This window comes from Alligator mississippiensis, chromosome 4 (genome assembly GCF_030867095.1).
Source record: "Alligator mississippiensis isolate rAllMis1 chromosome 4, rAllMis1, whole genome shotgun sequence".
NCBI lineage: Eukaryota > Metazoa > Chordata > Crocodylia > Alligatoridae > Alligator > Alligator mississippiensis.
In genome coordinates, this window is record NC_081827.1 from 173,546,347 (window position 1) to 173,564,992 (window position 18,646).

The 18,646-nt window shown below is 42.4% G+C and overlaps 1 protein-coding gene across 8 annotated transcripts in view; it reads left to right on the plus strand.

Annotated features, from left to right (window-relative positions):
- Window positions 1-18,646, plus strand: part of PARD3B (par-3 family cell polarity regulator beta) — a 792,385-nt gene that overhangs the window by 502,459 nt on the left and 271,280 nt on the right. The window lies entirely within an intron of this gene.

Sequence of the window (18,646 nt, forward strand, 5' to 3'; positions counted from 1 at the left end):
CTTATACCCATTATAATTAATAGAAGTTCTATAGAAAAAGCTGTAGTGTTGTGCAGGTTGCAGTTCCTGTATTACTGTAACTTTCCAATAAATATCCGAAAGGATTGTGATTTTAGGATAGCCATAAAAGATCGATGCGGTAGCTACATGACATAGCAGACATAGGAGCAGGGTTTCTACAAAATTCAAATTATTCAAAAGTGTCCCATTAATAATAACCATGAAATTCAAGGTTGCCTCCTTATTATATGTCTAAATGCTGTATTTTTCATCCACCTGTCAGATCTGAAATAGCATCACCTTTCTGTTTAATAGTTTAGTTTTTTTCTTAAGCCTGTTTGTATGCTTAGGAAATGTGTTGATGTATTCATTGGTTTTACCATGAAGACAGTTGTTTCACAAGTACAGACTTTTTATCGGAATTTTTTTTCTGTGCCAGTTATTTTCTCCTAATAAGTTTATCCCTCAACATAGAAGAAAGTGGGCATTTAATTAGAGTTGCACTGATAAATCAGTCCGATATCAGATCGGCACCTATATAAAGAAAATTGATTGTATTGGAAATCAGCCTAATGTGGCCAATAATTTGGCCAATAAATGCCTGTGCATGCGCACAGCCACAGCGCGGCACACAGGCAGTGAGGAGCACAGCCCAGCAGCTTGGAGAGCTGCGTGCAGCTGGGAAGTCTGTTGTGGTGGAAAGGGAGGGGGGGGAAGGGGTGCAGAGGGGCAGATCAACACCCCCCCCCACAGTGAGGGAGGGAGTGGGGCTGGGACTGGGCAGGTGCTGCCCAGCCAGGGCAAGGATGGAGCTGTGGCTCATCCAGGAGGGCACCGGGGAGGGGGTGCTCCTGTATATGTGGGGGGGGATGGGACGGGACGAAGCAAGAGCTCTGCTGGGCTCTTCCTAGCTCATGGGGTGAGGCAGGGGCTGGGCCAGGCTGCACTCAGGGCAGGTGGCAGCAACACTGAGAGGGGGCTATGGTGAAATTTGAGGTAGCTGTAGACCCCCCCAGAGTCCCCTTTCCAGCGCCACCACCACCCACCCCAAGCGAAGCTCAGCCTAGCCCCCGCACCTCCCCACGCACCAGGAAGAGCCCTGTGCATCCCCAGCCCCTCCCCCATACACACACATGCTGGGAAGAATGCCGCAGAGCCCTGGCTCCAGCCCACAGCTGCAGCCCACCCTGCCCCACCCCGCACAGATTTGTGGGCACATGCGCCCGCACCCCCTCCCCCCCCCGTGCCCTCCCGGGGTTTGCATAGTGACAGGAGCCACCCCCGCCCTGGCTGGACAGCACCTGCCCCAGCCCAACCCGCAGCCCCACTCCCCCTTTCACCACAGGGGCCTTAATATGCCCCCTCCACTCTTTCCCTCCCACCTTCCCATTCACCAGAAAAGATGTACCAGTTGCACGCAGCTCTTTCAGAAATCAGATTAGTATTGGCCGATATGCCTTCTTAAATTGGCTATCTGTATCAGCCCCCAAAATCTCTAGCGGTGAATCCCTACATTTAATAGTAGTATTTTTATGAAATATCCAGTACATTCCAGGACTTGTTCTATTTGGTGGGAATTTTTGTAATCCCTATGAAGAAGGGAACCTTATTTGTCATTTATTGTCTCTTGTCTGTCTGTCTCTCACTTTAACCAAGAAATATGTTTGAAAATATTTTAGTGCAGTGTCTGCTCTTTATCTTCTGTGTGTGAATAGTTCCACTCATGCTTGTTTATGCTTGTCCTCTTTTTATCTTTCAATTTTCTGTACAAACTTTTTCTATGTGAAAAACTTACTAATTTACAGGTCTGACTCACTACTCAAAAACTATGGTACTGCCTCGGTTTTTTAGAGATATCTGCCCACAGTTTCTTCCATAATCACTTTTGCTTCAAAAACATCAATTTAAGGGCACAATAATCAGAATCCTACCTGCTTATGGTATTCTTAACCTAAACATCTTTGTGCTGTGTTGCTATATAAATGACTGATTTAGGTTTTCCTTACTTAAGGACCTTATCCTAAACCCAAAATAGAATGACTCGTTTTAAATTCTTCATCTGGCCCCACTCCTAAGTTTTTGTATACTCATCTATAGATCCTGTATTATCTTATTCTGAAACCAGTGTCACCTCATATATCTTATGTCTATAGTGCCTGAGGAGGAAGTTTCAACTTCTTCTCCTTAAACTGTAAAAAGCCTTCCAAGAAATGACTCATCAACTGGAAAGGGCTTTGGGCATGCCCCCTTTTTTCTATTCAGAAGAAGTATCACAAACATTGCAACATCATTCAGTTTGCCAAGGATAAATGGAATGCCTTCCTATCAATGAGCATTGGAATGAAGCCTATTGACATCATAATTTCTTGGCAGTCCGTTGCTACAAGTAATAAGCTGCAGCATCAAGTTCCTAGCAAGACTTCAGTTTTTTTCTTTACACATGCTTCTCCATATTCTCTAGAGATAAGCTAATGAGAGGTGCAATAGCCCCAAGGTTTTTTAATTCCTAAAAAAGGCATGCTGGCTAGTATTCAAGGGACTAGAGTAACTCTTGAGCCTTAATTTCACCCAGCTCTAACACAGCCTCACCTGGAGTACTGTGTCTAGTTTAAGGTCTCACATTTCAAGAAGAATGTGGACAGTTTGGACAGAGTCCAGCAGAGTGTGACAAAAATGACTAGATATCTGAGAAGCAAGGCTTATAAGGAAAGGCTGAAAGAATTAGCATTATTTTATCTGGAGAAGAGAAGGCTGAAGGTGGGATGTGATAACAGTCTTCAAATATCTGAAGGGTGATTGTAAAGAGGCTGGAGGTGTGCTTTTCTCTGCAGCTGTAATGGATAGGATTAGGAGCAATGGCTTTGAGCTGCAGCAGGGGAAATTTAGATTGGAGATTTGTAGGAACTTTCTGATTCTAATGCACCGGAAGAAGTTACACAAGGAAATTGTGGAATCTTCATCTTTGGAAGTTTTCAAGAGCAAGTTAGGCAGACACTTGGCTGGGATGGTTTAGTCAGGGCTGATCCTGCCTTGAGCTGGGGGTTGGACTAGATGACCTGTGAAATCCCTTCCAGCCCTACTTTCCTATGATTCCTTGGAAGGCAATTTAGCAAAGTTTTGAAAAGTGACAAGACCTCAATAAAGGCATTAAGAGTAGGAGAGAATATGGGAAATCTTAACAAGGTTATAAAAGGGAAATTAATGGGGCAGTTAGCTAGTCATCTAAAATATTTCTAGATACTAATGAAAGACCAATGGCAAATAAGCAGAAAGAACTGCATGTCCTAGTGCATACATATAATAATGATTCAGTTGGGATAGTTCATATGATTGGAATATTGCTATAGTTACAGTTTGTCAAGGAATGCCAAGCAAAGAAAGAATGGAGGAGATGTTGCCTCTTATACTGAAGATGTATATACTTCTTTTGAGGTCTAGAATGAAGTGAGGAAGTAAACCCCTCCCAGGTAGTTTCTGGATTAAGGTAAAAGGGGAAAACATCAAGAGTAATTCAGGATGGGTAGCTACTATAGAACACCAAAAGAGGAGGATGAAGGAGGAGAGACTCTTTTAAAATAACCACCAAAGCTTCCAAATCACAAAGCCTGGCAGTTACGGGGGACTTTAAATCCTGTGTGAGAGGCAAGGATTTCTTAGGGTGGTATCTTTTATTGGACCAACTGTAGAGTTGGAGTAGGATTAGACAAGCTTTTGAATGCAAAACATTCTTCTTCTGATCTCCATGACATCAACTGAGAGATCAACAGAGCAATGCACAGAAAATTCAGAAAATTCTTATTGCACTGGGAACAGCTTTTTGGTACATAGAGGGTTCTTCTACATGGGCCCATACAGCACCGTTGTTCCTATTACTTCCAAAAGGAAGTACTAAACAATGGTGCAGTAACAGCCCATACGGGGCTGTGCTGGTGGCACAGTTATTTTTAGCTGCTACATCGCTGTAGCAGCACACTGTACCAAGGGAGCATGTTGCTATGGTGACATAGAGTTGGCATCACAGTTTTTGACTGCGGATGCTACGTCACTGTAGCATGTTGCTACGGTGACAGTGTCATGGGTAGATGCACCAAGAGTGGAGAAACCAACTAAGAGGGAAGCTTTTCTCATTGTTGCTTCTTGCTAATGAAGAATTTGTTGAAAATCTGAAAGTGGAAAGCATGTAGGGTGACAGTGATTATGAAATGATGAAGTGCATGATCCTCAAGGAGAACAGCAGAATAAAAATATTGGACTTAGGAAAAGTAGATTTTAACAAACTTGAAGAACTGGTATGAAAGTTTCCATGGGAGGCATAACTAAGGAAAATAAGAATGTGAGTATGTTGCTCATCCCTGAAGAAATAATATTAAGGGCACAAGCACATGTTATCTCAATTCAAGGGGAAAGGTAAGAAGTATAACAAGAGATCTGCTTGACTAATTCATAATTTCTTCAGTGACTTGTAATTTCAATGCACACACATTCTTAGTTATATGGCTAAGAGCATAGTAACTTATGCAAGGACAAAATCAGAAAAGCCAAGGCACAAATTGAGATACTGATAGCAAGAGACAAAAGACAACAACAACAAAAGCCATGTTATAAATGTTAAAAATAAGAACAAGACCAAGGAAAGCATAGATCAAGGGCATCCAACATATGACCCAAAAGCTGGATCTGGCCCATGGAGTCGTTCCTTCTGGCCCACTGAGCTCCTGGCAGGCCAGGGAATTTGTGACCGGGGTGGTGAGGGAGCTGCTGCAGAATCTGGGACTACTGGGCCCTGTTGGGCATAACCTGCAGCACCAAAGGGGTGAACAAGGGCTCTGCTGACACTACCCCATGCTGTTTTCACTTCTGTCTCCATTGTTGACCACACTGCCTCTGGTGTTTGCTCTGTTGCCATTGGGCTTCTTTCTAAATCCAGACCTATTGTCTAGATCTGGCCCAAGGTGCAAGGTGAGTTTGACACCCTGGCGTAGGTTCCTAACTGAATGAGGAGGGATTGCTAATAATAGGTCATGAGAAGTAGGTTGAAATATTTATGTCTTTTGTTACTTCAGTCTTCACCTGTCAGATGATAAGCACAGTTATTAGTAGGGACAGAGGGATAGGTACACAGCGTGGACTAAGGAAAGATTGAGTTAGAGATTACAGAGATGAACTTGATGTTTTCAAATCAGCAAGGCCTGATAAGATCTATCCTAGAGTACTCAAAAATTGGCAAAAATAATTGCAGACCCGTTGGCTATTATCTTTGAGAACTAATGGAGGTCAGGTGAGGTCCCAGAAGAGTGGAAAAGTGCAACATATTGCCCATCTTTAAAAGGGGAAAAGGAGGACCCAGGGAATTAAAGCAGTCAGTCTAACTTTAATACCTGAAATGATACCAGAGCATATCATCAACCAATCAGTTTGTAAGTACATAGAGAGTAACAAAGTAATAAGTAACAGCCAACTTGGATTTGTCAAGAGCAAATCATGCCTAAGCAACCTGATTTCTTTCTGCAACAAGATCACAGGTCATGTGGATGGGTGGGAGAGCAGTGGCTATGATATACTTTGAGTAAGGTGTTTGATGTTGATTTCTGCAACATTCTTCTACATAAGTCAAGAAAATATGATGTAGGCAAAGCTGATATAAGGTGGGTGCATAATTGATTGGATAAACATGATCAAAGAATAGTCAGCACTGGCTCATTACCAAACTGATAGGGAGGTATAAATTGCAAGTTCCCTAGGAGTCTGTCCTCGGTCTGGGGCTGCTCATTTTCTTAGTTAATGACTTAGAGGGTGCAATTGAAAATACACGTATTACATTTGTAACTGATACCAAGTTGGTGGGGTAGAAGTCAGAGAAAGGCTAGACTGGAGAAAGTCCAGGCCTAGAATCCACAGCAGATATCAGCATAGATGAATTTCCATAACTGAGTTTATGGCAGGTCATTGGTGAAAAAATTGTATGGAGCAAGCATAGATCCCTGAGGAAGTCTGTTGGTCTGTCTTCAAGTACAAATGCAAATGCAAAATGGGGCATGGCAGTACTGAAGAAAAAGATCTGGGGATTATAACTGATCACAGGTTGATTGAGAATGAACAGTGTAATGTTATTTCAAGGAAAACTAATACTGTATAAACAGGAATTTTGTATACATGTTGTGAAAGTGATTCAACACTGGTGAAGTGTTGGCAGAAGGTAGAGCAGAGTGGCACTTGAGGCAGGTTCAGAGAGGCATGAGTTCTCATAGGCAAAAACCTACTTTGTTAGATGCTATGATGAAGGTTATTGCCTATGAAAGCTCATGTGTCCCTGAACTGCTTAGTCGCTGAGGGCGTTTATACATGTGCTTCAGAAGTGGCTGGGACAGGGGGAGGTGCTTTAGTTAGAGCAGCTCTGAGAACTGTTCTAATTAAAGTGCCCAGGGCATCTCGCGTATTAGTGTCCCCACTCTTCCAAATGGTAGCAGGGGCTCTTTATCTAAAGCTTTCCAAACAGGCTTTAGTTAAAGTGCCCCCACTGCCATTTTGAAGCATGGGGACATTAATATACAAGACATGGGAGGCTGTTTGAGTGACTAATATAAGCTTCAGCAGACTCGATTAATTGAGTCTGCTCCGATGCGTTGAAATTCCCATGCATTGAAGCAGCCTCCCTGCTCATGTATAGGTGCCCTGAGATACCATCCTCCCCTACCTTCTGACTGACTTCAGACTAACAGAGCTAACCACCTCTGTGTACCTGGACTACTGGGTCCAGGTCTGGGCACCACACTTTAAGAAAGATACGCACAAATTGGAGAGTCCAGAGGAAAGCAACATAAATTATTATATGTCTAGCAAACATGACATATCAGGAAAGATTAGAGAATTTGGGATTTAATATGGAGAAGGTGGGATTTGGAAAGTGTCTTCAAATATTATAAAAGGGTTGTTATAGAGAGGATAGCAATCTGTCCACAGTGCACAAAGACAAGAAGTAATTAACTTACATTGCTACATGGGAGATCTATGTTATATAACACAAAGAAATTTCTAACTGTGAACACTAGAAACTACTACCTAAGGGATAGCATCTCCGTCTTTGAAAAATTATAAATGCAGGTTAGGCAAACATTTGTCTGGGATGTTACAGACAGAGATAATCCTGACTTGACCTGGACTTGGACGAGCTCCTGAGGTCTCTTCCAGCCCTCCCCACTTTTTTCTTCTCTGATTGTAAGACTGCTTTTGTGTTTCCATTTCTTCCATTGCTTTTTCTTCCCAGTAGTTCTTTTTATAAGAATATATTGAGGCTGAAGTTACAGTCTCTTTGGCTGCTGGAAGCACAACAGCCTGTTGTTTTCTTATTACCAAAAGAGGAGTTTCTACCCACTCTAGACTTAAGGATATTAAATATATTTCTCCAGTGATTAATTATCATATACTGACAATCAGTGCAGTTATGCTATTTCTCCTTCAACATGATTGGTTCTATAAAATATATAGCTCAGTAATTTTCTTAAGGGAAGGCCTGGTTCCCTGTGGGTGGAAAGCCCTTCTACTATTTAGTCTCAGTTTTTGGTCTGATTGCCACACTTACACTATTTTCAAATTCATGGTAGAAATGGTTGCATATTTGGTTTCCTAAATCTGCCTCCAACTACATAAATTTTCTCAACAATTCTTTCCAAGATCAAGGCTTTCAAAGCATGAATACCTACAACTTTCTCTTTCTGTCTTCATGATTATTTCATCCACAGAGAACTCTCACTTTTCCCTAATAAATAGATGTGCTTTAGAACTATGCCTGGATTCCCCTGAATGTAGTATTTCTGAGGCATTCCTACTGTAAGATGCCAGAGAAGTGTTTCCTTGGATTTCACCCTCCCACACTGCTACCATCAGAAATACATTAGTAAGTTCTGGTTCTCGGGACATACGCTTCCATTCTGTACATAGTATGACTGAGGATGAGTTGTAGCGATTTTTTTTTTTATGACCTTTCTGCTCATAGGAGGAGAAAGAACATGGGTTCTCATCTTGTGTGCACTGGGGTATCCTTTTGGAAGGAATTTGAGTAGTTTCCTTCCTGTTGCTTCATGCTGTGCTTACCAGAGTAAACTACTGCACTCTCTAGAACTCAGCTTCAAAGTCAGAAAGACACTTTGACAAACAATGCCTCTTCATCTGAAAATGTAAGACACCCCCAAAATCCAAGAAGTCAATATCCCAGATCTCAGCTTTATATAAGCTCTGCCTTAAATTTAGCTTTTCATTTTCCTTAACTAGAACATCAATTACAGACAGGGTAGGAAGGTGTCATTTATAGATTACACTTAATGTAAAAATTAAAAATCACATTTTCTTGGTCTTATAAAATCATGCACAGATGGCTTGCAGCTATTGGTGTTTTATTTTCCTTTTTTCTTACATTCGTCTTTTGTTTTGATTTACTGCTTGGAACTCTTTTAATATGTATTGACTGTCTGCTGAGGTCTCTGCTGACACAGCTTTTTAAGATGATGCAGTGCTGGAGAAAAGCTGATGAGTTCTTCTTTATGAGCTTTGACATATTAATTAGCAAAATGGGCTAAAAAAGCTTTCCTATTTCTATTTTAATGTCTAATTTTCCCAAACACCTGTCTGTAGAGATGTAAAACAGTGTCACCATAAAAGTACCAGTAAGCATAATAGAGCCAATATGTGAATAAACTTAAAATGTCTGTTATAGTCTTGATAGCCCTAGTCACAAGATTATGTTGTACAGATAGATGGGTGGCCAAGAGGCATTCTCCTCCCTTGATAAAGGAGTCTCATAGTTTTGTAGAAGTGCTCCCTTAAATGTAGACATTTTTAAAATTGGGCTTTGAAAGGGGCCTAAGGACTTGAAGACATACAAAAAACTAGAATTCTTGGTTCCAAAATGATACCTTGTATTAGACCAACTGGAAAATGGCACAAAAACTGTCCTTTTCACCACTAAGGACTTGAGGCACTCGGTTCCCATGGACTTTCAGTGGAAGTTAGGTACCATAATCCTTACCAGAAAAACATGTTAGACTGGTACCATCTACTTAGCGTTCAAATTTTGGCGAGGGAGCTTTGATATCTCTTATTACATTTTGTTCATTAGGTTTTTTTTCTTTTTTTGAGTGATCCTTTTTTAAAGCTCTATTAAATCTTGCTTTGGTTTCTCAGGCTAGAGTATTTCTTCTGGGAATATAGGTCTGTAAAAGAAATTAACACCTGAAAATCTAGAGGCAACTGGAAAGCCTAAAATGAGTCTGTGGGTATATGGGAAGGTGCCTCTTTTGTGGTCTTTTTCTCCCTTGCAGTCAGATAAGTCATATTTCTTTGTAGGATTAGAATCAATAAGGTCTAAAGTAGGCACTGTAACATGGACTATGCAGTGCAACGGAACTGGAACTATGAATCAAAAGCTTGATCTTGTTCTACCAAAAGTTAAACTACTGCAAAGATGTTGCTGAAAAGTTGTATATTTTTCTAATAGCTTTTCTCTGTGTGCAGTTTGTAGTGCTTCAGCTATAAGAATATAAAGTGGTCCCAATTTTACTGATATTAATATGCATATGCTGGTATAGTTTATTATCCTTCTTGTAGAGGAATAAATTTATAAGCCAGTTTTTACTTGTATGACTGTTTCCTCACTAGGGATTGTACTGGTATAACTGCATCCATAAAAATCACGCCCTCAACCAACGTAGTTACAGCGGTAGAAGGAACATGTATAAACCAGGCCTAAGGGACCAGCCAAAGTAAAACGGAACTTCAGAGCTGCTGTAACTCTTAATGGTATCCTGATAAAGAGTACTATTACTTTCCCTCATAGCTTTGAGACTTAAGGGAATAAATCCTGGGCCTCCAGCTTTTGTGTATTGAATCTAAAGGAGGAATATGATCCTTTAACATGCTGCATTACAGCAATGAAAATTAAAACTTTTATGCTGGAAAAAGCCATGTTTGCTAACTCAAACTTAGACAGTAAAATGTGAAGGAGAAAGCAGAATTAAGATTATTTTGATGGCAGTTGTTCCTGTTGGAGACAAGGAGGGAGTAATGAAATCGGTTAGAAAACAAATGAGAATACTTGTTGGGTCCCTGTATTCCCTGATATAGCTAAAGAAATGCAAATAGAGAATTCCAGATATTGATTATTTTAAAAGGGCTGTACAAAATGGGACTGATACAGCAATCTTTCTGCCCTACCAGATTTTGTGTATTTCTGCAACACGTTAGATTTTTCACTGACTCAGGAGGAGGCAAGCTAGACATTTATATTTATCAGTTCTTGTTCCTCAGACTGCTGTTAGACGCCCATTTGGAATTAACAAAACCTGCTGTATCATTGAATTTGAGTAAATTGCAACTTCTTATTCATAATCTTCTTTGAGTGCATGGCTGGCAGTCCTTACTGATCATCTTTACTGCCAAGGTTTGGAGTAGGAAACAGAGCTAATCCATCCATTTACTCTTTTAACAATAGTCCTGGATTACCTGGCTAGATGATAGCAGAGTAAGGAGCAAGCAGTCACTTTAACTCTAAGTAGGTTCATTTTACAACCCCCCCCCCCCCCCCCAAATCTTTCCAGCTGTAATTTTTGCATGCCAGTGCTTGGTTGTGAAAACATTACTAATAGTGCAAAGTTGTTCCTGGCCAAAAATAATCATTTTTGGCTCTTTTTATTTTTGACCCTGAGAGAGTTCTGAAATTCTTGTCCCCTTGAATGGTAAAACTCACACTGATTTTAAAGGGGCCAGCATGGCACCCTCTGTATGCAAAGCATCTCCAAGTGATACAGAAAGGGATGAGAAAATGGTGAACAAGACAGAGAAAAGCTTCCTAATTATCTCCTGATAAATTTATGAACTCCAGCTTGATTTTATGAATGGCCTATCTTTTTTGTCTTATGTGCTTGCCTTTTACTGTATACTGCCTCATGTCCCCTGTGCTTACAGAGTGGTGCCTCCAAATGAAATAGACATAGCACTGAGAAAACATGAGGGTGGCTGAAGACCAGGGGAAGCCATCTTTCTCCATCTTCACTCTATGGGGGTAGGATCTACAGTAGTAGAATTCCCTGGAAGAAGAAGAAGAAAATAACTAGGTGCTTGTGATAGAACTTAACAATCCAAGGGACTTGCAGATCATGAGGAAGTTTCATGCTAACAAATGGAACAAAAGGGGCCTGTTTTTGTAATGTTTGGCTGGACTTATCAACGTCTTGATCGCATGGTGCACTTCCACATCTGTAGTGTGGTCTGCATGCTGTCCAGAATGAGGCATTATCTATCCAGTGTCATGCAGATATCCCTTAGCACAGTGCTATGTTGGTAGATGGCAACAGTATGTAGGGTTACCCAAGCTAGCTCTGTCTGTACTATATACTGCATCAGAAGCAGCATAACTGCTTTAATGTGGCACTGTAACTGAGCTAATTAGCTCTGCCTCTCAGCAGAACTCATCAGCCTATCTGCCGTGTGACTCACCTTTGTGCAATATTATTTCCAGTTCAGGAGGTAGCCCATATGGAGCAGTATGCCAACTCAGTCTGACACTGCCTGACACCACAAGAACTTTGGGGGAGATCAGCAACACCTCTGTACTTGTCCTTGTGGCACACTTGTGAGCTGCAGACCACTGGTTGTTGAGAACCACTAGTCTAGGGTACTGTTTCTCATTGAAATATTTGACATAATTAAAGAAAACTGACTGGGGAGGAGAACAGAGTGAACAAGGATGAGAGACTAATTTGGAAGAGAAATCATGTGCAAGAATGCGCGTCTTGGATTTTTTAGATGACTCTGACTTAATGAGGAAACAGAAATAACTAAACACATATAGGTGTCTTTATTACTTTGTCTAGTTCTGCATATTCCTTCTGGAGCTGAAGTAAAGACCTTAATGGTACAGATGGAAGTAACTTTTGAAATATTTCCAGGTGTAATGGGCTTGGAAATGTTTCTCAAGAGTAATATTTCAGCCAAGGGACATGGCTTCAGTCCCTGTCATGCCCCCCTTTCCCCTGCCAGCTGGAACACTTCAAAACTGCCATATAGGGGGCACAAGGGTCTGCAGCACTGTCAGGGTCTCCCTGCCATTGGAATTCTGTCTCTCTGGTTCCTGTCCCCTGACCCTCTCCTCTCCCCCAGTTCCTGAAGGGGAGAGAGAGAGGGAGGGATTGGGTAGTAGCAGTGAGTGCAGGGGTAAACATGAGTCTGGTGGAGCAGAGGGCAGGGGGTATCTTGGCAATAAGTGCAGGGGCCCAGCAGTGCCCCAAGCACCAGAGTCAGGCCTGGCAACAAGACAGTCTCACAGGCTCACACTCAGTCAGCCTGTCAGTGTCCACCCCACTCTTCTGTCACCCATGGAGGGGAGATGGAGAGCAGAGTGCTGTGGGATTCTGGGGGATCTATGGGTTCCCTGTCCTTGTGCACACACTTCTCTAGTCACCAACTATGGAAATTATCCCTGAAAATATAGTCTTGAAGCAGACTGCTCCAAAATAGTACCTAATTTCAAGAGGTACTATTTTGGAGTGCTTCAGCTGCTTTTAAAATTGTTTATACAGCTTCAAAGGCATTGGAGAGATTTCAATTTTTACTTCTATCTGCACTCTCAAGTCAGTGAATTCATTTGTTTTTCACCTGTTGTGTGCACAGGTAGATCTAGGATTTTGAAAAGGGGGTGCAGATGGCATGCTGCAATATCACATAAAATACAGCACACATTTTTCTCCAGTTAAAAAGAAACTAGAAGCTTTACTAATATGCTAGGGACTTAGTGCTGTATTATTCAGTTTAAGATTAAAACAAAAACAAATTTAACTTTATAGGGATGTGTATTTGAGTTAAGGTTTTTAGGTAGAGCTGAGAACAATCTGCAAGACTGTGAAATACAAGAAAGATATTACCAGGAATGGCTAACAGACAGCAAAATTTCAGGAGAAAGGATAGATTGATCAAGACCATTAAAACAGAGAGAGGATCGTTACCACCTGTGAAATGAAAAAAGCATAGCAGGAATTGGGTAGATCATAGTGAGCCACGAATTCAGTTGATTACTGGGTTTCTACCCAGTACTGCCTCAGTAGAAATGCCACTGCCCCTCCTGGGCAGTTGGTTTTAAACTTTAGTTAGAGCAGGAATCAAAAGGGGAGTGCAGTTACACCTTTCACCCTCTCCCCCGACCCTAGAACTGTCCCTGATTATGCATCTCTGAAAAGTGAAGTGTAAGCTCAGAGGTTTAAACCCAGGAGGTGGTGTTTTGGGGAAAAATGTACTTAGACTACTGGGAGTGTGCAATGTCATCACTTGTCCTAAGGTCCTACAGCAAATTGGCCATGTGGTCCTAGTTTTGTGAAGGGAGCTGTATCCTGGAAATGTGCAAGAGGCTCAGAGGATCCAAGGAAAGAGTGTTTCAGCCTACCTAGACCAAAGAAAGTTGAGACCAAACAGAGCAGCTTTGTCAGTGTCCAGCTGGGGGGCCTCTTCAGGGTTCTGATGCCTAGTTTAATACTGCAGATGATTCTGGATATAAAGGGACTCCCTGACAGACCTCTTTTTATACCCCTATCAGTCAACTGGTATAAGGGATGCTGCAGGTCAATAAGAAGGGTTCTGCCTCGGTAGAGTAAGCTCTGATCTTGGGGATGTGTCCAAACTATGCTCCATAACTGAAAAGCAGTAGCATAAATTGAGGTGGGCAAATGAAGCACCAGCCCTGGGCACCACCCTATTAGGGGCATCAGAATTGTGTCGCCACCCCCATGGAGTTTGAGCCTTGGCAGTAGAAGTAGCCCCACAGCATTGCTCCTGCAGCGAAGATGGGCGTACAGGCACCTCTGCTGGAGAGGTTTCACAACAGCTGAAGTTTGCAACACCTTTACTTAGCAGCCCTTTCCTCCCAGTTACAAAATTTCTAGTGTGGGTTAGAGAAGCTTCATATCTGCTATGATATATCTACATCTGCCAACAGGTTGAGGGTAGGGGGTTCTGACATCCAGGGCTTGCAGAGGTAAAGGTATCCTCCAGATACATTCCTTATGCCCAGAGGTAGGGAGATGTACAGAAGCCATGACACTAGGTTTATGTCAGACTGTGAATCCTTCACCAGCCTGCTGATGGAGTGTTACAATTGCCATATGCTATGGGAACAGAAGAAGCATCTGTAGCATTAACAGAATCTGATCCATAGAGTTCACACACCTTTCTATCCAAGATACTCAAGGGTATATTTGTTCTGCTTTTCTTGATGTGATTGAGAGCATGCTGCTGCACAACCTTATGCTTGTGGAGGATTTCTTTAAATTTCCCCTACATAAACTTTGCCCATGATAATTTTATGTTGCTGGAATATTCTCCTGATTCTAGGCATTAGTAAACACTGTTCTGCTTGAAATTCTGTAAAGCTAATTCAAAGAGGAAAAGAATCTGGCAAAAGATTTACTAGTGTAACATTAAATAAAGCAATGCAGGATTTTTAATAGCTGTGTTTAATGCCTCTGTTTTCTTCATTTCTGCTGCTGTTTCATTTGAAGACCCTCTTTTAAAGAGTGAATATATTGGCTGTGTCAATTTACAGTGGACCTAAGTAGGCATATATGAAGAAGCATTTTTGCAGGCTGAAGTACTTATCCTAAAAATGATGCAATGTTGGCATCAGTAATTATAGGGTGTTCCAGATCTATGTCCTACTAAAAAGTAACGTTTTTATGTCTACCTGCTCATCTTCCTCATCTGCCACGTTCCATGTCCCTGTTGTAGAGTTCTTCTATGAGTTAGAACCCTCTCCTGCATTTTCCAGCTTGAGAAAAGCCTTAAGTGAGAGAAGTCTTAACTGCTGTGGCCTAGTTCTTCCTTATTTGTCTTGCATCTTGTTGCAGTGATTTCACACTAGTGCAGCATTGGTGCTAAATCCTGACTTATTAGTATTTAATAGCCACTGGGTGCATCTAGACATGAAAGTAAGGTGCAATAATAAACCCTGGAGCTGTTGGAGCTGGAGTAAACTGCTGTCAGGTGCAACATCTACACATGTGCCTGAGACTGCAGAAATTTGAGCCAGGGCAGAGCAGGCTTGGACTGACAGGGGAGATGGGAAGGTCAACCCTGGGCTCCAGGTGGTGGTGTCAGGCAGCAGAGGGGCTGGCTGGGGTATGAGAGTGCTGACTCTGTGGAGCTGTGGAGCTAGGTGGCAGGCAGGAGTCTGGCCTCCACCTGGTCACCATCTACAGGTATGTCTCAGTTCAGCAAATGACTGCTATAAGATAGTACTGTCCCCAACAGTACTTTCTTATGGGAGAGTTAATTAGTTTTCTGTATCCTAATACCGGTGCATGTGCGGCATATGGTGATGCTTTTTGCTGTGGAGCCAATTACTCTTCTGCACAGTAAAGTGCAATTGTAGATGCAACCACTGTGCACCAATGTCACTTTGCACTGATGTAAATGAGAAGCCCAGTCTTATCTCAAGCCCTTTTTGTGAATATGGGGAGATAACGTATCTTACAGGTTGGAGATGATTTACCCTTGATTGATAGATGTTTTTACATCTAAAATCCAATGCATCCTCAGAGACGTGGAGCTTTCTGATACTCCCTCCAAAGCTCCCTGGCTGCTGGGGGTGCTTGGGGCTCCTTTTTTAAAATACAGGTCATAAATTGATTTCTGTTGTTAAAAGGTATATGTACATAAGGCTGGTAACATTTGTACTATTTCAAAAATAAATATTAATTATCTTGCTGATATTACATAAACATTTATATATAATCATGCAGCTATAGCACCAGCTCTGGTCCCTACTCTGGCTCCAGGCCAGGGCCAGGGCTGCCTGGCTGGGCAGGGGGCTGGAATGACCTTATGCTTTGGGCGAGAGCCACAGTGGAGGATAAGTGGGGGGGGGGAGGGCAGCAAGAGGGGCCCAATGCAGGGGGGGGCAGGGACTGGCAAGTCAAATGGTGGGCTGGGGCAGGAGCTGGGAGGCAAGTGGCAGGGGCCAAGGTGCAGGGGGGCACAGGTATTGTGAGGGGGAAGGCAAGCAGTGAAGGGGGCAAGTGGTGGGGTGGGTGGCAACAGGGAGGAAGGAGCAAGGGTCAGGTCACTTGACATCCCATTGCCTGCCCCTTGCTGCTTGCCCCACTGCAGCAGTAGGGGGACAAATATAAGACTACTCTCCAATAATTAGATTCTATACATTGACAAGTATAATAAATTTGTAAATTTTCCATGTAGCAGCATCCGCCAGGCCATCTGTATCACCAGCACTCCCTGCCACTCGCAAAAAACCCCTGCACTTGCCAGGCACAGAGGGAAGCCCCAGGCACTGGAGCTAGCTCCCTTCCCTGCCAAGGCTGCACAACAGAGGAGGGAAGCCCCAGGTACCTTTCCTGGGGGGCGGGAAAGGCAGCTGGCTCCAGTGTGCGGGGCTTCCCTCTGTGCCCAGCAAATGCAGGGGTTGCATGTGAGTGGTAGAAAGTGCTGGGGATACAGATGGCCTGGCAGAGGCTGCATTTCTCACTGCAATGTGCAGCACTGACCCAAGTTGCACCCCACAGGGTGCCTGCGCCCTGAGCACCCTGCCTGCTGCTGCTGTGCCTTGGGGAGAATACAGGCATCTCCACAACCCCCCACTCTCCCTCACACACCCACACTCCACTGTCACAACCCTCCACCAGCCCCCCCACACGCCACCACACACACACCCACACCCCCCAACAGCCCACCATACATACCCATACCCACACACACACTGACACTCCACCATACACCCCCCCACAATACACAAGACTAAGAATTTATTTTCGCATTATTATGCAATCACCTCTATATACAGTACGCAAACACAAATCATGACAAAAATATTTTTCATAATAAACTTAAAACATGTTATAGTAGGTGTTTGACTTCTACTGTATGATTTGGTTGGTTTTGGTTTGGTTCCAAGATGGCAACCCTCCCCCTCAAAGGAGTATCTCTGGGGGGGGCAAGGGGAGGGACTTACAGTGACGAAGGTTAGGGGGCAGGACTTCTGGTCCCAAGATGATGACAAAGGGGTGGGACTACCCAGGCAGTCCTCAATGGTTCACCAAAACTTGTTAAGTGGCCCTCCACCTAAAATAATTCCCCACCCCTGCCCTACACCCTTCTTTCTTGTTTGTCTGTGAGTCCTAGATTTGGCCTTACAGCTAGCGTATGCACATTTTTCAAGCCCTCTTCATAATGAAGCATCTCCACATATTTGCAGAAACCCAATGGTGTATCTGGGAATAAGAAGTTTGATCTGGTCATCATTGGGCTATACCATGGTTCTCTTAGTTGCTCATGAAGAATGAAGAGACCAGCAGCCACTATTTGAGTGCCTCGTTTTCTTAATTCTTTCCCTCCAGGAGCTAGATTTTTTTGTGGGCATGACATTCAGTTCTGGCAGTGGACACAGTGAAACATTGGTGCCAAGAAGCTAATGAATTTGGAAAGCTTCCCAGATAATACATCTGCCCCCTCTAACTTATGCTTCCCAGGATGAAGCATTGAAGGAGAATTAGTGAACTGTCCTTACAACAGACTGGGATTGGGCAGAGTGAGAAACAAACAAGAGTGGGTTATTATTGACCATCTGAAAAAGAAAAAAGAAATGAAACCTATAAAGAGATTTCCCTGTTTCTCCTCACCCCGATTTAACATCTAACTGAATTTCCTTGTGCCTACCTCTCATTTATATAGCTTGAGTTGGAGGGGGGAAAGCAAAGCAGCAGCAGTATTGAGAATTTCTTATTTCTTGTGTTTTAAAATCCTGTCATGTTTCTGTTCTAATATATGGGATTTTAAGGGTAGCAACTTGTAATTGATATTTGTACTTCAGCTCATTTCTAGAATGTTGTTTTATGTAGTGTTTACTGTTCATAACATTTTATATTAGGTTTCATTGTAGTAAGTAGGTTGCCAATGCTACTTATTAATACATGTCTCTGCATAGTAAAAACTTTGCAGAGTGATTTTGTGCAGAAAATAACTTTGAAGAAAACTCCATTGTTATTTGTGTGTTTCAGGGAACAGCATCATGTTTAGCAGTTCTTGGTGTATATCAATAATAATACTTAGCCCCTTCAAAACAAAGCTCTCCTAAAACACTCTCCTAAAAGTTGCCATAATACTTTTTACTGTATATATTATGTTAAGGAGAAGGTGAAGCTTAATTATATAGGGGCTTTTTTTTCTGTGTCTTCACTGTCTTAGGGTTGTAGAACTAAAAGAAATCTTCTAGGTCCCTGAGTCCATATCTCAGCAACCATGTTGTGGAATCTTTCATAAATTTATCAAGTTCTGTCTTAAAACTGGTTAGGTTTCTTGCCTTATAAGCTTATTAGAAGACTGTTCTAAAACAAATTCCTCTTCTGATTTCTAGCCTAAATTTGTTCATGGCCAGTTTATATTAAATTTGTTCTTGGCCCAACGTTTTCCTTTAGCTTAAATAGCACTTCACCTTCCCTCGTGTTTACGTCTTCTCTCCCCCCCCCCACAGTTGCCCAAACCATTTGTTTTTCTGTTTAACTATATGTAGTACATTTGCTCAAACTATACAGTACCAACCATGACATAATAGATTTATGAAAAATCTTGCTACTGGGCCTGTACTTTACAGAATACTAAA